At 33.1% G+C, this 27,313-nt stretch overlaps 1 pseudogene; it reads right to left on the reverse strand.

Annotated features, from left to right (window-relative positions):
* Nucleotides 1–9,967: 9,967 nt before the first annotated feature.
* Nucleotides 9,968–10,954, reverse strand: LOC104856730 (annotated as a pseudogene).
* Nucleotides 10,955–27,313: the final 16,359 nt, after the last annotated feature.

Here is a 27,313-nt window from a genome sequence, read left to right on the forward strand (position 1 = left end):
AATACATTCGTCCCCAGAAAATAAATAACAATATTTTAAAAATTTTTAAAACATTCATTTGTTGAAATTGCTATCATAGAAAATATTTTCTTTCTATGTAAAAGGAGAATGTTATATAGCTCAAATATTTGGCATCCAATGATTTTCACTTTCTTAATTATTTTTTAAGAAATATATACTGACAGAGGCCTTATTCAGAGGCCCACCCAGATAACATAGGTAAATGTGTGCAGGTCCCAGCCAGAAGGCCACCAAGATAACATGGCTAAGTGTCCACAGACCTCAGCCAGAAGAATTCCAAGACAATAGAGGTGCAGGTAAACAGAACCCAGCCAGAGTCCTACACAGATGCCATAACTAAGTGCTTGCAGGCCCTAGCCAGAAGCCTTCACTGATAACAGCCCCTTCAATGGATCCAGAAAGCCATGATTCTGAACCCAGGTATTAGCATAGTGTGGAGCAACAGAGAGAAGGCCGCTCTGAGGCTTAAGAATTGAAGCCCACTGGGAGAGCAAAGTGTCACCTCAAAAAATGCACAGCAGAATGCATTGGTTGAAAAGAGAAGACACTGAAGCAAATCTCAAAAACAGACTTTCAGATCACCAAAGGCCAACCCAAGGGGAAATGAGATGGAATTAAACTGAAATTAAAGTCTGAAATTAAACTAACTGCACTCACTAAACTGGCAACAAAGAGGATCTGGAAAAAATAAAATCAAATAACTTCTTAGATAACAGCAGACTGTGTTCATAGTGAAAGATATGATTAATAACTCTAGAACAGACACAGATTTTTAAAAAAGAGGTGAAGAAGAAAATGATGGAATCTTACAAAAGGAAAAAATGGAATCCATAAAACAGATACAAACAGATATTCAAGAGATTAAAAACTCCCTTGAAAGCTTACACAGAAGAATGAGCAAATGTAAGAACTGAATATAAGATATAGAAGACAAAATTGTGATTAGTGACCAGGAAAAGAAATATTTCTTAAAAATAGCAAGGGACCATAAAAAAATCAGCATAAGATTGATCAATCAACTAAAATGAAATGAAAAACATGTTCACAGAAGTAATGAAAGAAAATTTCCCAAGCAGGGGAAAATAATTTAGTGTACAAAACAGTGAGGTACATATGACACCAATTATCCCTGTGATAAAAAGAATATCTATAGCTAGGCATATAATTGTCAAGATTCCAAAAACCCAAAAAAGTGCAAAATCCTATAAGCAGTTAAAGAAAAGTAACAAATCACATACAAAGCAAAATCCCATCAGAATCACAGCAGACTTCTCCACACAAACCCTCAAAGAAAGAAGAGCCTAGAATGAAGTATTTCAAGTCCTAAAAGGAAACAACCTCCAATCTAACAATATCCTGCATACAAGAAACACACTTAATTTTAAAAAATTATAGACTGAAAGTTACAGGCTGGATACTCCATGGACATGAACCTGAAAAAAGCAGAAATAGCTATACTCTTTGCAGATAAAATATATTTCAAACCAACATTGATTAAGAGAGACAAAGAAGGAAATTATATCCTTGTAAAAGGAACAATTCAAAAGGAAGAGATAAAAAATCCAAATGGAAGTGATGACAATCATAAATATATATACACCAAATACTAGGGCACCCAACAATATAAAACAAATACTAGCAGACATGAAAGAAAAAACAAACAGTAATAAAATAGTAGTGGCAGGTCTGAGTATGCCATTGTGACAAATAGATACATGAACTAGACAGAAAATAAATAATAAAATACTAGAATTCAATCAAACTCTTGAATAAATGAATTTAACAGTTATTTACAGATTGTTCCATTCCACAAATTTAGAATACACATTCTTTTTGCCTGTGATATGGTCATTCTCCAAAATAGACCACATACTAGCTCAAAGAACATGTTTAAATAATTGCAAAGGAATTAAATTCATCCCCTGTATATTATGAGATCATAATATGGTAAAATTGGATATCAATAGCAAAAGAAACTGCAAGAATTTCATAAACACATGGAAATTGAACAACACACTTCTGAATAATCAGTGGGTCACAGATGAAATTAAAGAAGAAATTAGATAGCTTCTATAATTGCATGACAGTGTCAATAAAAAAATTGGAATCTATGGGACACAATGAAAGCAGTCTTATGAGGGAAATTCATAGTAGTGTATACTCATATTAGGAAAACAGAGTGAGCTCAAACAACCTGATAGTAAACCCCAAACTTCCAGAAAAAGAATAGCAAGACAAACCTAGTGCTCACACAATGCAGGAAATTATAAATATCAGAGCAGAAATGAATGTAATGGAGATTAAGGGAATGATACAAAAAATGAAGCCAGGAGGTGGTTCTTTGAAAGAATAAACAAAATCAGCAAACCCTTAGCCAACTTTATCAAAGAAGGAAAGAAAAGTTTCAAATCCATGAAATTAGGAATTAAAAGAGCAAAATTACAAGGAACCCAGCAGAAATTCAGGGGATTAATTTTTACATTGAGAATTAATATGCCAATAAGATAAAAAACACAGAAGAAATCAAGGTATTTCTAGATACATATGTATTTCCAAAGTTGAATGAAGACCTAAAAATTACAGAAATCCCCATATCAAACAACAAAATTGAAAATGTAATTAAATATAATCAACAAAGAAAAGCTGAAGTCCTGATGGCTTCCCTGCTGAATTCTACAAGACATTTAGAGAAGAATTGTTGCCACTACTGTATAAGCTCCTCAATGTAACATAAAGGGAAGCAATACTCACATTGATTACTGGAAGTAAGTATTAACTTTATCTCAAAGCAGAAGAAGAACCAACTGAAAAAGAGAAGTATAGGCCCATCACCATAATGAAAAAAAGATTAAAAAATCCTCAATAAGATACTGGCAAACAGAAAGCAGAGGATCACCAAGATCATACACCTCCAAGTGTGATTAATCCCAGGGATGAATGGATGGATCAAAATACAAAAGTCAATAAATTTAATGCACTGTATTGCCAGAGCCAAGAACAAAAGCTATATGATCAGCTCACTACATGCATAAAAGCATTAGAGAAAATTCATCATCCATTCATGATAAAAAAATTACAGAAATTGGAATAGACAGTCCTTATCTCAATCTGATAAAAGTCATCTATGAAAAACCAATAGCCAACATCATACCAAATGGTCAAAAACTGAAATCCTTCACACTAAAATCAGGGACAAGATGAGGATGTAAACTATCACCATTCCAGTTCAATACAATTTTAGAAACATTAGCTACAGCAATTAGATGAGAAAGCCATAAAAGTAATATAGATGGGAAAAAACATAGTTAAATTGTTATTATTTATAGATAATATGATGCTCTGTATAGAAGACCCCAAGAACTCCACCAAAAATCTTCTAGACATAAAAACAAAATTCATAAGAGTAGCTGCACACAAAGTTATCACTCAAAAGTAATTAGCCCTCCTATACACAAGCAACAGACTCACTGAGAGAGAAATTGGAGTAACAAAACTTTTCACAATGAAAATGAAATAAAAAATGAAATACGTAGGAAACAAGGACCTCTACTCTGAAAAATATGGTACTCTGTAAAAGATTAAAGAGTATATCAGAAAATGGAAAGACATCCCTTGCTCCTGGGTAGGAAGAATCAATACAGGAAAAATGGACATACTTCCAAAACTGTTATGTATATTCAACGCAATCCCAAATGAAATTTCAACAGTATACTTCACAGACTTGAGAAAATAATTTAAAAATTTATTTGTGGCAAGAAGAGACCTAGAATAGCAAAGGCAATTCTAGGCAATAAAGACAAGTTAGAGGGTAATCACAATTCCCAACTTGAAACTATACTATAAAGCTACTGTAATAAGAACAGCATGGTACTTACTAGCAAAGAAACACATATGAGGATCAGGGAAACAGATTTGAAGATGCAAAAACAATGGTAGACATACTGAAATACTTCATCTTTGAAAAAGGAGCCAAACACCATCATTGGAGGAAAGATAGCTTCTTTAATAAATGGTATTTGAAAAATTGGGAATCAACTTGCCAAAGATTAAAACTAAACCTATATCTCTCACCATATAATAAAATAAAATTAAAATTGATCAACGATGTAAACATTAAAACAGAAACACTAAACTGGCTTGAAGAGAGGTTGGTGGAACTGTTGAAAACATTGGCGTAGGAAAAGATTTCATGAACAAAAATTCAGTTGCACATGATCTAGGAGAAATTAGCAACTAAGGTCTAGTTTTATTAGCAAGCTTTAGCACAGAAAGACAAACCACCAAAAGAGTAAAGGGACAACTCACAGTGTAGGAAAAAAATTACCATCTGCTCCTGAGACAAAGGTATACTATTTAGCATCTATAAAAAACTTTTGAAAAAATCAAACCTCCCTAATTTAAAGACCCAATCCAAAAAAGGGTAACTGAAATAAACAGACATTTCTCAGATAAAAATTAGGAACAGTAAATAAACCTATTAAAAATGTTCAATATCACTGATCATTTGAGAAATGAAGATGAAAACATTGCTAAGATTCTACCTCAATTCAGAAGGAATGGCTGCTATCAAGAATTCAACTAATAAATGCTGGGAGGATTGTGGGAAAAAAGGAACCCTTCTGCACTGTTGATTTGCACATAGACTGGTGCACACACCATGGAAATCAATATGGAGATACTTCAGAACTCTAGGATTACAATCCCTTTGAACCAGCTATTCCTCTGCTGGGTATTTTCACAAAAGAATTAAAAGTCACACCACAGCGATATATGTGCAACCATGTTTACAGTGACAGTTTGTAATAGATAAAACTTGGAAACAGTCCAATTACCCATCAAGTATAGACTGGATAAAGAAGAGGTAGTATGTTTTTTTTACAAAATGGAGCATTACTCAGCCATAAAGAATGAGAAGCTAGAGACATCTCTAGCTACATGCATGCACATTGAGGCCATACTCTTAAGTGAAATAAATAGGACCCACACATGGAAATATGGAATATTTTCTTTGGTGTGAGAAACTGGAAGTGTAAATAATACTCAAAATGTATAATAGACAATGTGAAATAGGAAGATATGTTTCAAAGCTGAAGGGAAAGTGGGAGGCATATTGGAAAAGAAAGAAGGGAAAGGAATATATATATGAGAAAAGGAAGAAATGGAAACAAAGTCTTTGTAAATAGGGAGGTTGGAGGGACTGATCAGAAGGTAGTGGCCTAGGGTAAGAAAAAAAAATAAGAACCAAGATATATCATGTAAATCTACAAATTTCCAATTATGAATGTCACTGTAATGTATGTCTAAAATGTACCAATAAAATTAATGAATAAAAAAGAAATATGTACTGACAACATGATATTAGCTTCATAAATCTCTGATATTTTTTTCTGAACTGCTAAGGAAAATATTAGCAAAATATTGTTTTCTTGAAATTACATTATAATTCATGGTAAATTTGTGTAGTTTTAATAGTACTATTATTTCATCAATGAAAAATAGAGTGTAGTGACTCACAAAATTGTCAGTCAAATTTTAGGAATCTTTGGAAGTAAGATTTGTATTTGCTGTTTTCACTTGCAGGCAAATCACAAAGCTTCTTCTATCTTGCTGATCAAATATATATGGAAATGTTAATGCATATGCATAAGTAACATTTGTGTTTTTTTCAAAAGAAAAGTTTACCACCACAATACTAAAATAAATATTTAAAACAGACAGTTCAGTTGAATAAGTGTCATATAGATATGCATTTATCTACTCTTAATTAAATGAATTTTGAATGAAATTTAATAATATATATTTCATCACAAATATATAATGTAAAGTTATATAATATATAATGTGAAGATTTCTTATATGTGTAGAAATTATATAAAATAAATAAAAGCTGACTTCTCCCTGAGGTAGAAATAAATATGATATTGTTTAAACTGGCAAATACATAGGTATCAAAATAAATTAAATTGTAATGTTGTGTATCATTCTCATAGTGTGAAAGGATCAATTTTTAAACTTTGTCCTTTTATAAAAGGACTTTTAAAAAAAGAAATGAAACATGTAAGGAAACAAAATCTATGAAACAATTGGAAAATGAAAGTTTCATACTGGAATATAACTACATTTGAGCATTAAGCATCATCACAAAAATAAGTGGTCCAACACAGTGTACTACAAACTAAGCCACATATTCTTTTTAATATGTGAACTAAAAAGCCTGACAAGGATAAATTAGAATTACAATGGCAATTTTAAATGCTGTTTTGCTATACAATTTCATTTTGTATTACTGATACATAACTGAATCCACCAAAAAGATATTTAATGGTGAAAAATTAAAGATGTAAATAAATTAGTTCATAAAATAAACTATTAGTCAAATAGAAATTGAGGCAAAATAGTAATACTATCCTATGGTACAGCAGAACACTAAGTATACACATTTCAGAACACCAATTCATATGTAATTATCATAAGTTCATAAAGATATATTTTCAAGTGTTTCCTACCATATAACCATGAAAACTAGATAAAATATTTTAAAAAACATAATTATCTGCTTAAAGGTTTCACATTGACTGAGTGAATAAAGTAATGGTAAAAAGTTCATAATTTTCAACTTCATATTCAGTCATAAAGTATTTTGTTTCATAGGATTTGATATGTAGTCTCCTAGTGAGTTTTTTTCCCTATAAATTTTTTGTACATCCACTGGAAATTTTCATTTCCTTGGACCTCGCTGTTAATGCAGCAAGTGCTTTGCTTTTCTTTAAAATACAGAATGCCTCTGGAATGCCCACCTCTTGGACCAGTGTGCCACAGAAGACCAGCAGTAGCTTGAAACCCTCTGATGGGCCCTCCTCTTTGGCACAGAGCAGCAGGGGAGGATGCAAGCAGTGTGAGATCCTCTAATAGGCCCTCACCTTTGGACCAGTATGATAGAGGAGACCAGCAGCATCTTGCAGATGGGCTAGCCTCTTCAGTGCATAGCAACAAAGGAGCACAGAAGAAGCATGAGATACTCTGGTAAGCCCATCGTTTTGGCCCAGGCCTGCAGAGGAGCCCAGCTGAACAGGCACCAAAACAGCAGTGATCATGCCCCCACCCTTGTGAACAGGAGAAATAGGGACTCTCTGAGGCTCCTAGATGAAGACTGAAGCCCATTGGAAGTTTGTAAGTTGGAGGGAACAGCACATCACATCGGAACCTGGTCTAACTTCAGAGGAAAGGCAGCTGGAAACTGCAGTAGAACCTAGAAAGTTCTACCCAGGTGGTGGTCAGAGATCTCAGCTTGGGCCTTGCAGACAGAAATCAGCCTGAACCTCAGGGAACAGCTGCTGGCTTGCTGAGACTAATTAATTTAGGTATGAATACACTTGCCAATACTGTCTACTGTGTCAAAAGAGCCATATCCTAAAGGAGGCCCACTATTTCTATTTATATCTTTTTATTTTTGAAGTTGTATTTTTTTATTCTTTTATTGAGTTTATTGGTACTTTTTAGGTATACAGTACAGTTACATTCATCATTGGGATCTTGTGCCTTTACAGGACAGGTGGTCTTGGTTCTCATTTTATTCCTTTGTCCCTGCCCTCCCTTCAACCCCTCCTACCCTCCCCATTTACAAATACTTTATTTCCATTTTTTTCATTTTCTCATATTTTTCCCTTATTACCTTTCCCCTACCCTTCCCACTTTCCCTACACCTTTAGTCCTTTTCTTCCCATTTCACAATTTCAAAGTTGTATTTTCCTCTTATCTTTAATCACTTTTGAAATATTTTCTTTTTCCTTTCTTAAATTTTTTTACTTTTATAATCTTTTTCTTATTTCCTCTCTCTCTCTCTCTCTCTCTCCCACCTTCATCTCCATTACTCTCCCTTTTTGTTCCTGCTCCTATTGTAATTTAAAATTTCCTTTCTTTTCTTTTTCTTCTCTTTTTCCTTCTCTATATTTCCATTAGATTTAAAAGAATGTGATAACAGTCTCTAGCCTCCCTATTGCTCTTAATTTGTTCTGTTCTTGTTTAGTTCTGTCTTCTCCTCTTCTTTTCAACAGCTCCCTCGAGCTTGTGTGATCTTGCTGTATCCTCTGACCTCACCTTTAACATTTCTCCATCCTATCTATCCTTCCCTTCCCAATTCTTTCTAAATCCATATCCTGAAGGATAAAATTGCTGTATTGTAGAGTTTATTCATTATAAACATATTTTGGGCTAGTCCTTGATTTTGATTTAATGCACACAGTTAAAGGTAATAGATTAATAACTACCACAAATAGACATTTTCTAAACTGTGCTTGATGCTATTGTGGTGCTGATCATATCACTTGAGCTAAGGTGCTGTGAATGATCTAATCCGTTGTCCTCCTTGGTATAATGAAAATGAGATTGCCTCAGAGTCATTAGAGACTCAAAACCTAAACACCAGCTATATCAGGAAGATCAAAGCATTAACTCAGAAATTAAACCAAGGACACTACCAAAAACCAAAATAGAAATGAGAAGACATTTAAACAAGGCACAAACACAGACTACCACTTCATCAAAGGTAAACTCTTGGGGAAGTGAGGTGGAAAATTCTGACTGTCATCCATCTGGACACCCTGAAATGATAGCACAGGAAGTAACAAAACTGATAAATGAGGCTTTAGAAAAATTCAAAACAAAAATTATTTCCCAGATAATTGCAGAAATGGAGAGAAGAATGAAAGTCATGGTTTGAGACTCTAGAACAGAAATGGAGAAAAAATAAATGAGCTCGAGACCATGGTGGAAAGCATGAATGCCAAGCATACAAAAGGAATGGAAGCTTCAATGCCCAACATAGGACAGAAATGGAATCCTCATACAGTTTCAAACAGATATACAGGAGATTAAAAACTCTACAGAAAATATGGGCTGAGGATTTAGCTCAGTGGTTCTGCCTTGCAAGCTCAAGGACCTGAGTTCGATCTCCAGTACCAAAAAAAAGGGTTAAAAAAACTCTATAGAAAGCATTTGCAGCAGGATGAAAGAGTATGAAGATAGAATTTCAGCTATAGAAGATAGGATTGTGGTCAGTGACCATGAAAAGAGAGAACTCTTAAAACAATAAGGGACCATGAGAAATCAATCCGACAACTCTTGCATGATTCAAAGAAGAATAATAAAGGACTGATACGAATCCATGAAGTTCCTGGAGAAAATACAAATTACATAAAATTGGTAAAACTGGCTGGGAAAATATATGGGACCTATCAATTATAAGATCCCAGGACAGCATCAAATAATTCTCAGGACCTTGCACTTGAAGCTTCTCATGGACTCCTATGAGATGTGAACAGTGTAAAAGAGAGGAGATGCCAAGAGAAGCCTGCTCTCATGACTTCTTCATGCTAGCCCACTCTGCATCTTCAGATTACACTTTCATTCTTGCTTTGCACCTTTCCTTTCTTTGCCCTACAGAGCCTATTTTTGCCTTACCCATTTATCTCTTATTTTTAAAATAAACTTTTGGTACTGTTTTTTGGCTTGGCTTGTCCAATTCTTTGTTGAAAGCAAACAGAGCATGGACTATGTTTAATTACAGAGCCATTTCCATAAGAACTACCCATTAGCAGTGTTATTGCAACTACTTGACTACGGTGTGACAGAAAATCTTATTTATCCTTCCAACTCCAATGAAAAATCAGTAATATATTATCTACATTAGTAAAATTAATGAACTCAAGGAACTTTTCATTTCCAGTCCTCAGGCACATTGTCAGGCAGTGATCTTTATGACTTTCTCTCTGAAAAAGATAATGGAATACTTTTATGGCAATATAAGGCTTTTAATAAAATCAGAAAATGTCAGAACAAACCAATAATACATAAATTAATCAATAATATTTAATATTTTCATATCAAGTTCTCTGATATATAAAATGTTGTCAAAATTAGATAATTTTAGTTTCACTGTTTATTATATTCACAAAAATTTTTGGTATGTATTCATCATAAAACCTGGTTGATTATCTGGGGGACCCTGTTCTTTTTTAAGATAATATTCCCTTTTTTCAGTCTTCTGGGGTAAATCTTTATTTGTTCTCAGCTGGTGTGAATGGTAGCTAGGGGCTAGATCATTTCTAGGCAGAACCAGGAGGAAGGGCCTGATGGTAAGATGCTGGTAGGAAACCAGTAATCAGTCCTTCTGGGAATTTTTAAATTAAGACTTTTAGACCTCCAGAAAATATGAAGAGTTTTTCAAAGGCCCACTCACACGTGATGGTGGCCACCTGTCTAGCCAGACTCACATTATCATCATACAGAATGATGATCTTGCCATGGGAGTTTTATATTCAAGAATATAATTGTAATAGTGATTCCAGATTGAGTTAGAATTGGGTAAATGTAAGATCTACCAATGTAGCCCTGCTTGTAAGAGTCTCTATCTTGCACATCTAGCAACAGGCAGGGACAGTTAGGACAATTTTTGTCTCTGGTGCTGGATTCTATTTTCTTCATGAGCCCTTTGTCTAGATCCAGTTCCCCAATATCACTAATGATTATCTACAAAGTGGGGTAACTGGAATCTTCTGCTTCTGCTCTGTTGATGAACTGGACATAGCTGGGTTACTATACACCCAGGCTCCCTTTTCCATTGCTCCTGGCTATGATTTTAGCATTGAAGACTGAAGGGTCTTGTAGCATTTAAATCTCTTTAGCTGTTACTTCCAGTATTTGATCAGATAGAGTAGCAACATGGATGACTAGGTGTGCAACAGTGGTAACTTTAAGTCTCCTGAAAAGCTCTTTTTTTGTATCTATAATTTTAAAATTATTTTCCAGCTCCTCAATATATTTCATCATACTAGTAACAGTACCCAGTCTTGATTTGACATGCCAATACTTTGGCTTATGTAGTATCCTTTTTGTTCATATACTCAGGATTCCTAATGTGTCTCTGGACAGACATATTTGCTCAAACTGATCACGCTCAGGGCTCTAGCCTCAGAGATTGTTTCTAATCTTAGTTTTCTAACCACCTGCTTGTGCACTTTTAAATGCATTTTAAAACAGTGATTTACCCTTAATAAACTGACTCCTTTTTAGCACAAAAAAAGCCTTTCCAGTTCTAGTGTTTTTCTCACATGTGGGAGTAGTACAGAATTGTTTCTTCCGATTGAAGAAAAATAATTTTGGAGATAATCAACTTGAGAATTAAAACATATCTACACATATTCTATACATACATCTACCTGATATATCCTGATATATACTTTATGACAGATATATATATATATATATGTGTGTGTGTGTGTGTGTGTGTGTGTGTGTGTGTGTGTGTGTGTGTGTTCAATCTCCATCCTGAAAATGAAAATTTTAAGTGCTTGGAATTTTGTGAAAAATCTGACAATAAATCACATGACTACATGTCTAATAGAATTGTTTCTATGGTAATTCATTCCAAGAGAGATTAAAAGAATATTTTAGGCTAAAAATATTTAACTCATATTTATAACTCAAGTGATATTATATTCTATCTTTGGAACACTTCATTTAGAGGCATCCATTATACACATTTTTATAAAAGTATTGCTGTTTTAGTATTAAAATAGAGAACTATTTTGCAGCATTATTATGAGATGTGTGTTAACATGCCATAAAATCTTTGAAAGAACCATGTATGATCAATTATTATTGAAATGCTAAATTTGCTGACATTATTGCTAACACCCATCTCTGTCATTTTTCCTATCTGAGAGCTGTAGACTAGATATAAGATGAGGAAAAGTCCTAACACTCTATCTTGCTCCACACTTTTTGAGAAGTTTTACATTCAAACAATTTGTATGTAAAAGAATGAGTCAATCTAAATTTGTAAAAGAGACAATATTTTAATTTAATTTTACTGAAGCAATTCCTCCCAATATAGCCTAACTAGAAGGGTTAATATACACCTTCAATTTTGTGTTGAAAAAGAATAAAGCAAGCAAAAGTACTGATTCTTTTTATAAATGGCTTATTCTTTTTGAGGATTATCTAACTGAAAGCTAACTTTCACATTCAAATATTTTTCAATCTATTTATAAGAAAATATGAGGTGAAAGTATTTTGTATAACTTGCTTTAACATCTTTAAGTCTACTACATATTTTCATATTCAATACTCTTTCTCAAATATGAAATCAATATTCTTTGAGGAATGAAATTTTATCTAGAAATCCTTTGGTTGTATATTCTAACCATGTTCTTACCTAAGGTAAATGTCAATGGCTATTTCTAACAAACTTAGAAAAGGTTTTTTATCAGTGATTGGCTCTATTATTCATGGTCATATGTGATTCTAGTTTTATATTTTAATTTTCGAATATAATGAGTAAGATAACTTATGTTAATTTCTTTTAAATTAAATTATCTCTATTAATCCCTCATAGAACATAGTTCTTAGTTTATATACCTTTTGGAAAGCTAATTCTTTTTTTTTCTTTCTCTTTGGCAAGTAAAACTTAGAAAATAAATGTATAATCTATTCTTGTTCATTTATATCTTATTAGTCATTATTTTAAATGTCTTAATCCTCTTCATATTCACTTGTCCCAATGCTGATATGGGCAAGAGCCTAGTCCACCATTGCTCTTGTTTTAATATAACAATGTGAAGGCTATAATGCTTTGCCAAGATCTAGGAACACAAATAAATAACACCAATAAGCCCTAAAAAATTCTAGGATTGGTAGTAGTCCTAAATAAAACATTTAAGTTTAGTGGAGTGTGATTAAAATTTCTCTGAAGTATCATAGCCATGTTCCTCTGTTGGAACAGAATTTTTAGTCATGGACTCAAGATAAATTAACAAGGAAAACCTAGACTAATGCAGCTACAGAGAATAACCTATCCAGAAACAAGCAATGGTATTTTGCTTTTTTCATGAACAGAGTGACTGCACAGTAAACACTGCCTATTCTGTAAACATCAGGACTACTCTTTTCTTTCCTCTTGATTTCCCTAAAAAAACAAAATTCATTTTCTAGAGCCATAAGAAGGGTGACTACAGTGTGAAATATAATTTTTCAGGAAAAATGTCATACATTACATAATCCAGCTAGCTCTCTAAGTCTAACATAGCTATAGTTTTTTTTTATGTTTTGGATGTTGTTTTGTTTTGTTGCATATGTGGATCTGATTTTCTCATGAAATGATTCTCTCTGTGACATTTATCAATCCTGTTCTTATTTTTCAACAATTAATAATAAAACAAATGCTAAGGCTTAAACTGGAATTCATTTTCTAGATCTAACTTCAATTACTTGTATTTTATCAAGGGAGTTATTTTGTAACTTCATAACTAGAGATTTATGGATAAAAAGAAGTGAATTTTCCCTCTTTGAACCTTATATCTTTTCAGAAATCATTACCTCTTCATTTCTGAGACTTTGACATAATAATTTAAATTATTACAAAACAGAAAAATATAGTCCTTTGGTGGTCATATGGAAAAGAATTGAAATGGAATGTCTCTGAATTTTCTCATCATAAATTAGGTCTCATTAAAAACACATGTAATGTGTATGTGTGTATATGTTTATACCATTTTAATTTTCTAGAAACAATCTTATTTTCAATTTGCTAGATACATTATATAATTTCTTTTTCTTGGGACAGTAAATTCCTTTAAACAAACAGATATTTTTCAATACTAGTGCCTTAGTCATCAGCCTCATTATGTTTAGATTATTATCTAAGGCTTGGAAAGCACTTAGAAATACTTGAAACACGTTCCTTTAACTTCTGAATATTTATTGGGGAATGGAAAGTGACTTCCATACTAAAAGATGTACCTGGAAAGCTGCTAGATCTTGGTTCATTTCATACACTCATGTGATTTTCATTTCTTCATCATAACTAAAAACCCTGATTTTAAGTATGCGTGAAATTACTAGCTGAAACTAAGGAAACTAATTCTTTTCTTTAAAAATTAATTTTATTTGTACATTTAATGTATACACTATTGACATGTATACACTATAATGACAGCAATTGTTGGAAATTTGTACCTTTTCATAAGCTTGGTTCTTAATTTTCTTTCCCAATTTCCAAGCCCTCCCTTGAACCCCTCCCTCCCTCCCTATTTACAAAGACATTGTTTCCATTATTTTTCATTTTCTCATATTAATTCCATTCCCTTCTTTCCTTTCAACTACCCCTCCAGTTTCACCTTCTTGTTTTCCCTTTTCTTCCTTTTTCACATTATCAATTATGCCTTATATTCTTTATTTACACTTTCAGTTTCTCACACTATAGAAGCTATTTGGTATTTACACATGTGCATCCTATTTATGTCACTTAAGAGTATGGCCTCAATGTGCATCCATTTATCTATAAATGACTCCATTTTTTTTGTTATTTATGGCTGAGTAGTATTCCATTTTATTAAAAAAACCAACACCTTTTCTTTATCCAGTCTCCAGCTGCTGGACAATTGGGCTGCTTCCAAGTGTTAGCTAGTACACATTGTGATGCTATGAACATGGGTGCACATATATCACTATGATATGATTCTTTTAATTCTTTTGGAAAGATAGCCAGCAGAGGAGCAGCTGGGTCAAATGGGACCTCAAATCCTAGTTCTTTGACAAATATCCATATTGATTTCCACTGCGGTTGCACCAGTCTGTACTCCCATCAACAATGGAGAAGTGTTCCTTTCTCCCTACAACCCTACCACCATTTGATATTGGTTGGTTTCTTGATAGCAACTATTCTTTCTGGAATAAGGTGGAATCTCAGTATTGTTTTCATCTGAATATCTTGAATGACCAATGGTATTGAAAATTTTATCATATGTTTATTTGCTCCTCTTTTACATGTTTGCCTGAGAAATATCTGTTCATTTCAGATACCCATATTTGAGTTGGGTCTTCGTATTTGGTGTATCTGATATTTTTTAGTTCTTTACATATTCTAGACAGTAGACTTTTGTCTGAGGAACAGCTAGTGAAAAATTTTTCCCACATTGTGGGTTGTGTCTTCACACTATTGGTCATTTCTTTTGCTTTACAGAAGCTTTTTAATAAGACGACATCCCACATGTTGATTCTTTCTTCTAGTTTATGAGAAACTGAGGTTTTGTTAATAAAATATTTTCCTATACCAATACATTCAAGAGTTCTACCTACCCTCTCTTCCAGCTGGTTTAGTGTTTCTGTTTTAATATTTAGATCTTTAATCCGTTTTGATTTTAGCTTAGTGCATGGTGAGATATATAGGTTTAATTTTAATCTTTGGTAAGTTGAAACACGATTTTTTCAGCACCAATTATTAAAGAGACAATTCTTTCCTCCAGGAAGGGTGTTTGGCTCCTTTGTCAATGATGAGGTGGCCGAGTGTGTCTGGAGTTGTTTCCGCACCTTCTAATCTGTTCCACTGGTCCTCGAGTCTGTTTCTTTGACAGTCACATGCTGTTTTTATTACAGTAGCTTTGTAGTATAGCTTCAAGTTGGTAATTGTGATACCTCCTAACTTCTGTTTATTGACTAAAAGTGCTTTTGGTATTTTAGGTCTCTTTTGCTCCAAATGAATTTTTGTATTGTTTTATCAAGGGCTGTGAAGTATGCTGCTGGAATTTCAATTGTGAGTGTATTCAATCTATATAGCAGTTTTGGAAGTATGGCCATTTTCACTATGTTGATTCTTCCTACCCAGGAGCAAGAGATGTCTCCATTTTCTGATATCTTCATCAATATCTTTTTTTTCAGAGTGCTGTAGTTTTCAGAGTAGAGGTCTTTGATTTCTTTTGTTAGGTGGACTCCTAGGTATTTCAATTTTTTAGAAGCTATTATAAAAGCAATTGATTGCCTCATTTCTCTCTCAGTGAGTCTGCTTTCCCTGCACAGAAAAGCTATCAATTTTTTGTGTGTTAACCTTGCATCCAGCTACATTAAAGAATTTGGTTGTTAAGTCTAGAAGACTTTTGCTGAAGTTATTAGGGTCTTCTATATAGAGTATCATGTCATCAGCAAATAATGACAATGTGACTTCTTCCTACCTATTTTCATTCTCTTTATTTCTTTTCTTTTGTCTAATTTCTGTGGCTAAAGTTTCCCAAACTATATTGAACAGGAGTGGTTATAGTGGACATCCTTGTCTTGTTCCTGATTTTAGGGTGAAAATTTTCTGGTTTTGACCATTTAATATGATATAGCCTCTTGGATTTTCATAGATGGATTTTACACATTGAGGTAGAAACCATCTATTCCAATTTTCTCTAGGGTTTTACTCAGGAATTCATGTTGGATTTTGTCAAATGCTTTTTCTGCATCTATTGAAATGATCATATGGTTTTTATCATTGTCTCTATCAGTACAGTGTATTACATTTATTGATTTGTGTAAGTTGAACCGTCTCTGAATCCCTGGGATAAATCCTAGTTGGTCAGTGTGTATGATCTTCTTGACGATCTTCTGCATTCTATTTGCCAATATTTTAAGGATTTTTGCATCTACGCTCATTAATGAGATTGGCTTGCCTATAGATCTCTTTTTCAGTTGGGTCTTTCTCTGGCTGAGGATCAATGTGATGATTGCTTCCAGGGATGAATTTGGGAGTATTGCTTCCCTTTCTGTTTCATTGGATATTTTATTTTATTTTATTTTATTTTTTGAGACAGGGTCTCACTATGTAGTTGAGACTGACCTGGAACTCACTATGTAGCCCGGGCTGCTTGAACTCATTTGAGACAGGGTCTCACTATGTAGTTGAGACTGACCTGGAACTCACTATGTAGCCCGGGCTGGTCTTGAACTCACAGCAAGCCTCCTGCCTCAGACTCCTGAATGCTGGGATTACAGGCGTGTGCTACCACGCCCAGCTTCAGTGAATATTTTAAAGATTAGTGGCACTAGTTCCTCTTTAACTGTTTTGTAGAATTCAGCAGTGAAGCCATCAGGGTCCAGGATTTTCTCAGTTGGTACATTTTTTATTATACTTTTTATTTCATTGATTATATTGGATTGTTTAAAATTTTTTAGGTCATGTTCATTTAAGTTTGGTAATTCATACACATCTATGAATCTGTCCATTTCCTCTGTGTTTTCCTTCTTATAGGCATAAATACTTTTTGAAGCTGGTATAAATGACCTTCTGGATTTCCATTGGGTCCACTGCAATTTAAACCTTTTAATTACTAAATGCATGGATTTGGGCCTTTTCTTTCTTTTTTCTTTCTTTCTTTCTTTTTTTTTTAATAAGGTTGGCTAAGGCTTTTTCAATTTTGTGTAGTCTTTTGAAGAACCAACTCTTGGCTTCATTAATTTTTGTATTGTTCTTTTAGTCTCCATTGAATTGATTTCTGCTCTGATCTTTATAATTGCCTCCCTTGTATGAGCTTTGAGTTTTCCTACTCTTCTTTTTCTAGCAGCTTCAGGTTCAGCATCAGGTTGTTTAATTAAGCTCACTCTGTTTTCCTAATCTGCATATTCAGTGCTATGAATTTCCCTCATAAGATTGCTTTCATTGTGCCCCATATATTCCAACATGTTTTGTTGTCATTGTCATTTGATTATATGTGCTCTCTAATTTCTTTAATATAATCTGTGACCCATTGGTTCTTCAGGACAGTGTTGTTCAATTTCCATGTGTTTGTGAAATTCATGCAGTTTCTTTTGCTATTAATCTCCAATTTCATCACAGTATTATATGGCAATATACAGGGGATCACTTCAATTCCTTTGCACTTACTTAGATAAGTTGTAATAGTGAGCATGTACACTATTTTAGAGAAAGACTTGCCAGGTACTAGTAACCACCTGCCCAGTGTAACACATACCTGAGAAAAAGGTACAGTGGGGTGCCAGGATAACCAATGCCAGTGCAAATGACAAAGGTGCTGGACAGTCCCAGGGAATTAATTTTATTGTCAATCAATTGGTGTTAAGGCAACATGTGGTTTCATGGAAATTAGTGGAACAATGGCCATAAAGGATAAGATAAAACATACTCAAATGAGGAAAAAATATATGATTATAATTAGAACATTGTCCTTCAGTCTGAAGGTTTTAGTTGTGGGAATGGAATTGCGGTGTGAGTTACTCTGACCTTGGCATGTAGGCTTTGGCCTGATTCACTTCTATAAACAAGCCAGTTGTGGGGTTCATTCTTCACAGCCTGCTTTGGGCATAATCAATATTACAGTCCTCTAGAATGACCCATGTGTAGCTGAAAAGAACATGTATTCTGATTTTGTGGGGTTAACACTCTATAAATGTCTATTAAGTTCATTGGTAAAAGAGTTAGATTGAGTTTTAGCATTTCATTGTTTATTTTCTGTCTAGTTGATCTGTGACAGTGAGGTATGCAGGTCCCCCATTACTATTGTTTTAGTGCTTATTTGATTTTTTATGTCTGTATTTGATTTATACAGTTGGGTGCACTAGTGTTTGGTGCATATATATTTGCGATTGTCATCTCTTCATCTTGGATTGCTCCCTTTACAGGGATATAGTGTCCATTCTTGTCTCTCTTAATCAGTGTTGGTTTGAAATCCACTTGACCTGCAGAGAGAACCTTCTTTTTTTTATCTTCCAGGTTCTGTAGTATGGAGTAATGATTTCCACCCTTTAACTTTCAGGCTATGAGTTTCTTCTTGAATTAAATTTGTTTCTTGTATGCAGTATATTGTTGGATTTTGGTTCTTGACCCATTCTGCCAATCTATTTCTTTTGATTAGTGAACTGAGACTATTAACATTAATGGTTATAACTGATATGTATTGACTTATTGTTGTCATGCTTTTTCTTTTTGATGGATTCTCCTCCTTTACATTTAATTTCTTGTCATTCCTGATGGATTCATTCTGCTGAGATTCCTGGACTTCTTACCCTCATTGTCATTTCCTAAGATAGTGCTTAAAAATTTTTGGAGTGCTGGTTTGGTATTCATGAAGTTCCTAAGGTGCTCTGTGTCATGAAAGTATCTTATTTCTCCTTCAATTTTTAAAAACAGTTTTGCATGGTACATCAATCTGGGTTGGAGGCTGTTTTCCTTCAGTGCCTGAAATACATCACTCCAAGCTCTTCTTGCTTGAGGGTTTGTATTGAGAAGGCTGCTGTGGTTCTGATAGCCTTTATTTTTTATGTGATTTATTTCTTTTCTCTCACTGCTTGTAGAATTTTGTTCTTCTGTTGGATTTTGGAATCTTAACTATTATATGCCTATGTATAGATTTTTTTTTCTGATCATAGCTGGTTGGAGTCCTATATGCCTCACTTATCCGTATGTCAAATTGATTCTCCTACTTGGAAAGTTTTCTGTCATTACTACTGTGAACAATATTTTTATGTTATCTGCACTCTCTCCTGTTTCTTCATTGATGCCAATCAATTTTATATTATTCTTCTTTGCATCATCTATTAACTGTTTCATAGATTTCTCATGGTGCCTTACTAATTTTAAGAAATTTTCCTTTTCCTGTTCATTAATTGCAGTCCTACCTTCTATATCTGAAATTCTACCTTTGCATTGGTTCAATCTTCTGTGTAAACTTTCAGTGGAGTTTTTATTCTCTCTGAAGTCTATTTTCATCTGTTTCATGGATTCCATTTGTTTCCTATTTTGGAATTCCATTATGTTCCTCAGCTCTTCTACTTTTTTATCAGTGTCCACTCTAGACTCATTAATCGTGTCTTGCACTATGGGAAAAACCTCTATTCTTATGTGACAAATTATTTTGACTTCATTTTTTCCAGATCTTCTTTTGTTGCTAGATCAGGGAGTCCAGGTGGTTGAGTATCAGATTGTTTCATCTCGTTTTCATTTAGGGTTGCCTTAGGTGATCTGGAAATTTGGTTTTGGAACTTGTTTCTGTGTCTTCTCATTTCAAAAGATGCAGCCTGATGTGCTTTTAGTGAGACAACTTTTTGCTCACCCAATGGTCTTCAATTCTCGGCAAGCCACTGATAGGACTTTTCTGTGCTCCTCAGCAGTACAGCAACTCCTGGGTTCAAACCAATGATGTTCTGGGGTGGGCCTCTAACTGAAGCTTGTGCATGTGTACAGCTCTTTCTTAAATGGACCATGGATGGGCATGCTGCCCCAGACATTTGTGGGGGGGCAGAATCTGTGGCTGGGATCTGCTTGCAGGTGTGCTAGTCTGGACCACACCACTGCTTACCAGGATCTGTGCACCCTCACCTATGCTATGGGGCACACCTAATTAAATAATTCTATAAATGAAGTACAATTTAGATATCTAGGTTAAAGAATGTGCTTATGTTTTGAAACGATGAATGAACATCCTCAAAGAACAGTCAATTATATTAGATGTTCTCTTATAATGAGACATGATTCTCAATAGAGAAATGCATTTTGTACATTTACTTTACAAAAGTACTTACTTTTTCAAGCTGAATTCTGGCAAAGTTTTTAAGTAATTTCATTTTATGGCTAATCTTTCAGTTCATATTAAATAAGACTACTGTATTCATGAAAATGTCCCAATATTTAAAATAAATTACAAGTTTTGTAAATGTACTTATGATACTATGCATAATAAAAAGTATGTCCCATGATTTCAAACATATTTCATGGGAAATTAGATTTTGAAATGCACATACCAATCTTTTTATATGTTACATTAATTTTTAAAATGGTATCTTTATTTATGCATGGCATTTGTAAGAAACATTTCTATGATTCATGATTTCAGAAAAACTTATCCATAGTTCAATTTTGAATTTTATCTAATCAGGCACTAAATGAAGCTTCTTTCCCAGCTTTGTGCTCATTAAAGATATTACATCTGCTATTATAGCGATATTTGAAGTAAGCGTATAAAAGTTTCAGTAATACTGTAAATATTTAGAAATATGCATGTAACATTAGCCACAGCTTAAAATAAAATGCTTACATTTTAAAAGAAAGCATATTTGCTCTTATTTCTAAATATAAATATACATATATGGGCCAGAGATTTAGCTCAGTGGTTCTGCCACCTGCCTCACAAGCACAAGGTCCTGATTTTGATGTCCCATATCAAATATATATATATATATATATAGATAGATAGATAGATAGATATAGATAGATAGATATAGATATAGATAGATAGATAGATAGATAGATATAGATATATAGATAGATATTAAATGAGTAAAATCTACTTAATTTAAAATTTTACCATATGACTTCAGGTTTTTCCTATGAAAATATGTTTTTCTCTCTCTCACCAATTCCATTGCATTAGAAGTTCTAATTCTCAGGAAATGAAAGTTTTAAAGAATAATGTTATTATTTTCTGAATTTGAATATAGAACATTAGACCAAAACAATGACTTCCCTATTCAAAAATGAGGTTTTAAGCTAGGAAGTAGAGCAGACTTTACACAAATCTCAATTTGCATAATATATCAGCTGTCTGAAAGATTTACTGATTGTTTTTTGCTACTCTTGGTTTCCACTACTTGCAGTGCTCCAAACTCTGCTAATGATCATAAAACCAGGGCCATATATCAAATGTTGCAGGTAGTAAAAATGGAAAAGAAGAAAATGTTACTCAGTCTGGAAGGACATAAACATTTTCAGGTGAATTAAGAATGACTTTTATTTCAAGGACATGTACTCTCTTCAAAGTTCAGAGGCTGAACTGTGGTATTCTGACACTTAAAATAATTAGCTACAGGGAATAACAGGGCCTTTGCAGCCCATTTTCTGAGTTCTATTCTTAGTCTTGTAATCTTAAGTCTCTTTGTAACATTATATCTTCTCATTTTAGAAAATTAGAATGAATAATTTATCAGAGGAGGGGGTGAAGTGAGGGCAGGGACAAGGGGAAAAAATGAGAACCAAGACCTGTCATGTAAAGATACAAGATACCAATGATGAATGTAACTGTACTACTGTATACCTAAAATGTACCAATAAGCTCAGTGAGAAAAAAAAAATGTCAGTGAACCAAGGCATGAATTCAATGCTCTCAATAAAGTTGAATTATAATGGAAATAATTTTCCTTATAAAAAAACTACTTTACTAATTTCATGAATTACTCTTTTTGTGAATACCTTGATTTATTTCTATCTTTGTCTTAATATAATATCAGGGCCTATAGATAATGAAAACAAACAATTTAGTATCAAGTTGTAAGCAAAGACATAATTCAGGAAAGAAGTTAGCAGTTATAAAAATCTAGAATGGATAATAAAGATATGCTAATATTTAGCCAGGTGTGGTCATATACACCTGTAATCTCAGAACTCAGGAGGGTGCGGAAGGAGGATTTCTATGTCTCAGCTTGGACTACATAGTGAGTAAAAGACTAGCCCGAATGGCATAGTGAGACCTTGTCTCAATGAACAAACAAACACAAAAGAAGATATTATATTATTAATTGTAACACCACAGGGCTACTGTGCTGAGTTCATTTTAGATCAAATGATGGCAAGTAATATTTTGATTATTCTTCTTAGTTCCCACTTTAGGACACTTTTGGAGCAGCATTTTATATTTATTTAGTAAGTCAAAGCTGTGTAATATTGCTTCTCAATGTCATATTTCTTTTCTTTGTCAGTTTAGGATAAAATATCAAAAGACATGGAGGAAATCATAACAGAAAGAAAAGGTACTCATCAGGGATATGAGCACAATCTCTGCTCTGTATTTTTAGACAGTCACATGTACACTTGTAAACTTGGTGGTTTCTGAATTCTCTGTCATGCTATTAAGCTAATTTTGTTCAGTAATCTACTTTCAAGAGAATTTATGTATAAAATGGGAAAACACTGAAATAAATGTCCTTTGCTACAAAATAAAATAGGACCCAAGAATCTAAATTTAATTAATATTTATTCCCATAAAAGAAAGGGTCAGTGAAAACCATTACTTCAATGAAAAAAAAACACAAAACTTTTTGCGTTAGTACAAAAATGGAAATAATGTTGGCATTTACACTGAAAGCTAGCAAGTCAGAAATTAGAGGATAAGTCACTTAAATGCTTTATTTTAAGTTATATATATATGTATATATGTATATATATATATAGTATATATGTGAGATTTACATGAGATATATATATATGTGTATGACATATATAAATTTATGCTATAATTCTGTGACTTTTATAGACAATTCAGGTTGGTAATAAAAGAAAAGCAGACATCAGAGTGGTTTATACAAAGTAGGTAGTCAATTTATATTTAAGCCTATTAAGTCAAACTGTTTTATACTTTGATGTGTTTGCTTCATATTATAAACCCTGATTCATAACAGCAGAACAACTTAAAGACAATATATAGAAAAAAGACATTTCCAGGTTATAAGTTGTCTAAAGTCAGTGGAGATAAGATACTAGGGTATTATTATAGTTTGGATAAGTATCCCCCAAATGTCCACCTTCTAAATTTTTACCCCTGTTATGGAACTACTGAGACATGGTAGAATGTTTAAAATGTGAAGCCTAGTGGAAAGTCTTAAGATTATTGAAATCTTACCCTTCAAGGAAATTATAGAACTTCAGTCTTCTCCATCTTCAGTTCCACCAAGACTGCTAGACCAATGAACGCATTGCAGAGTCTGAGCTCTTAGAAGAAGCTCCTGACATGGCAATGCTGAAACTATAAGAGTGAAGCCAAAACCATAGAAGAAATCCATGTAAGTCAGAGATAATAGTAAAATGGAACACCACCAACTGAACTTTCAAAATGTATGTAAAATCTACCCAAAAGAGATATTTTGTGGACTGCAATCAACATAGCTGTAGGAATGAGGCTGCCTGAGCCCTTGGGAGGGCAAGTAATGCCATAGTGTGCCCAGAGTACTGAAAACAAAGACTGGGAACTTGTTTGTTGTGCTCAGGTTGGGTCTTGCTTTAGTCTGATCCTTCTGTATTATTTTGCTCTTTCTTCTATTTGAAATAAAAAATGTTTGCCCTGTGTAGGTTATGCTATTGTATTTTGGAAGTATGTATCTTGTATTTTTGTTTTTTAATATGGTCTCATAGCTAAGAGTTTGTCTTGAGTCTCAGAGCAGTCTTTGAACTTGGATTTTTAATGTAATTTTGGAAAGGTTAAGAATTTTGAGACTCCTGGGAATTAATTGAATTCATTTTGCATTGCAAGATGAACATAAACCTTTAGAGGCATGTTATATTATCTATTGTTTTGGTAAATGTGGTTTAAACAATGACACATATGTTAAATGCTTGTTTCTTTGGGATGTACTGTAGGGGAGTTTTAGAAACTTTAAGAATTGAGGCCTACTTGTAGGGATTTAGGACATTGAAGTCATTCAGCAAAAGGGAATTTTGGAACTACAGTCCCCTCTTTTAAACTTTTCTTTCTCAACCATAAAGTGAATTAATTTGCTCTGCCATGTACTCTCTACTGTTGTCATCCAGCCACAAGTGGCTTACACGAGATTGTTCGACCTGATCATGCTCTACATATTTTAATATCGTAAGCTAAAACAAACCTTTTCACTATAAAAACTGATTATCCTTTGTATTTTTCCTCCTAATAGAATGTTAACACATATATAAAGCTACTTAAAAATATCCAATACATGAATTCAAGATGTTTTCCAATTTATACTTACATTTGAAGCCCCCTTTCAAATATTCTAGAACACTAAACCATTACTGCCTTCTGTGAAAAGTATTTAATTTCATGCTTTCTATACTTCCTAGCACAGTATGCTGACAAATATTTGATCTATTTTTAAAGAGTTCATAAATGAAATCATAGAAAATGGATAAAGACACAGGATTTAATTTATTTCAATAAAAACAAATATATGATAAAATGTGAGGTGATGGATAATAATAAAAAAAAACCTATGGACAAGTATTGGATTTAAAAGTAAAACATAGTAACTCTGAGTGGGAAAAAAGAACTTCATGATGATATGAGGTATTAGACCCAGAAGTGTTACATGAAATAAATTAGACATTCAAACTTAAATAGCATGTAGGATTTCCAATATAAGAAACCTAAAGTAAAAATAAAGAACAAAACAAAAGATAACAGGAAGTAGAGAGTTCTTTCTCAAAGCAAAGGGGATCAAGATGAAGAGAGGTGGGAAGGAGGGTAGGGTGTTTTGTACATATACCAACTTCTCACAAGGAATTTAAACATTTTGTTTTACAGCCATTTACTAATAAAATAAAAATGTTTAAAGAGGGAGAAGGAAAACAATGAGGAAAATTCTTGCCATTGAGTTCTAAAGTGAAATTTGGTGGTTACATAGTAGACAATGATAACACTGGATAATGTCAAATTTAAATCTACATTTAATATGTATTTTTCTCTGAGATGTGAAAATTGTGTAATGCTTTTCTTACTATTTTTAGAAAGGATATGTATCTGAGAGATACATAGCACATTGTAAAGGAAAAGTAATGAGGCAGTGAAGGGATGAATCATTTGTGGACCAATTCAATAATATAAAATTTTAGAAATAGACTAATTTTATTTCTACATGCATCCAGAAAGTGATATTAAAAAGCATGTGGGCAGAATAGTACGCAAAAGAGATAACTCTGAAACTAATAAATATCATCATTTTGGTAAAAATGAAATATGTCATTGAGAAAAGTCTATATGACATTGGATAGCAATAATAAAATATATTGCCTGTTGCTGTAATACTATTCTGAGGGAAAAGTGTTTCTCTAAAACAAAGTAAGAAGTTTTACTTTGCTACCTTCAGCAGTCTTACCCTTAAATACAGCATTCAATTAGTGATCATTAAAACAGTAAATGAGGCCTGTTTTCTTCTTTGCTTTCTTATACATTTAGCTCACCCATTGAGTAGCCTGTGACTGATTTGTCAGACATCCTTACTTTCTGAATGGCCAGATTTTAACTAGTTCTAAAACAAAGTAAGAAGTTTTACTTTGCTACCTTCAGCAGTCTTACCCTTAAATACAGCATTCAATTAGTGATCATTAAAACAGTAAATGAGGCCTGTTTTCTTCTTTGCTTTCTTATACATTTAGCTCACCCATTGAGTAGCCTGTGACTGATTTGTCAGACATCCTTACTTTCTGAATGGCCAGATTTTAACTAGTTAGAATAATTCTTGGATATATTTCATCCAAATGGAAGGAGGTTTTGGGAAAAGCATTAGTATTAGCATTGCACAGATGTGAGTTTCATTTTGTGACTTTATAATTTTTGTTCTTGAGATTGTTAATGAGCTTCTCAGATTCCTCTGTTCCCTCTTTTTTAAGGGCTACAGCAAATTTGTAAATCATCTTAGTACCATTTGGAAAATTAGACATGATATAAATAAATTGCTCAGAAAAAGATCTGATAAATAAAATAAAATGTATTATAGATATAAAAATGCTAATGTTGATTCCTTTCTATTTCTCTCTTCCCTTCAAATGTTGTGTTTCTTAGCATTTTTCAGTAGCGTTATTTTCTAGTAAGTGTGCAACTACCCTATTTCCATTATTATTTATGATTAGAAACCAATCAACAGTGACTTCTATCCTGTCACACAAAGCAGAGAAAATTCTGAATACCTGTTAGTTTTATATCCCGACTATTATGGTAAAAACTCAAATCTACAAATATGTTTATTAATATTATTGTCATCTCTGTAAGCCCTCAAAAGTACAAAAAGTTATAAATACAAACAAGTACTATTAAAGATACTTAAAAGGGAATTTATAAAAGCAGGAAAAAAAGGAGTGATGGTGAAATAGGGAAAGTATATCATCATAATTGCATTATGCTTAAGGTGCATAGTATTTTTATGTATAGTGTTTATTAAAATTTATAATGTAAATATGGATTGTATTACTTTTCTTCTCTTAAATAAAAATATATCCTTAATATAAATTGAACTGGTAACAATTAATAGGTTAATAATCTTTTTGCTATATGACTCAATAGTCTTTAAATGCTGTTTTTATAGCAAAGACAGACAAATAAATGAGCACTTTGGGAATTTTATTCCATGAATCATAAAGTAAAATAAAGATAAAGCGCATATCAGCTGGTTCTAGGGAAAAATAGATGATCAATATTTTATCATGTTTTGCAGAACATAAAAAAGAATGTTTTGGCTATTATAACAGATTAATACAAATTTTGCTTCAATTATGATGAGCTAATCCTCAATTCCACAATTCTGCAGCCATGTGAGGTCCAGTGAGTTACTAGCTGCTGTGTACGTATTTCTTCAACTCCCAATACATGGCATGAAGTACTTGAAGTGTTACTTTATGTATTACTACAAAAATATTGTTACCATTATGATATAGGATAAATATATGATAAAATAGTAAAATGGAAATCACATGATAAAATGAAAATCAGAATGTCTAGTAACTTATCCA

This window comes from Fukomys damarensis, unplaced genomic scaffold (genome assembly GCF_012274545.1).
Source record: "Fukomys damarensis isolate Sample0158 unplaced genomic scaffold, DMR_v1.0_HiC HiC_scaffold_39, whole genome shotgun sequence".
In the NCBI taxonomy this organism is placed as follows: Eukaryota; Metazoa; Chordata; class Mammalia; order Rodentia; family Bathyergidae; genus Fukomys; species Fukomys damarensis.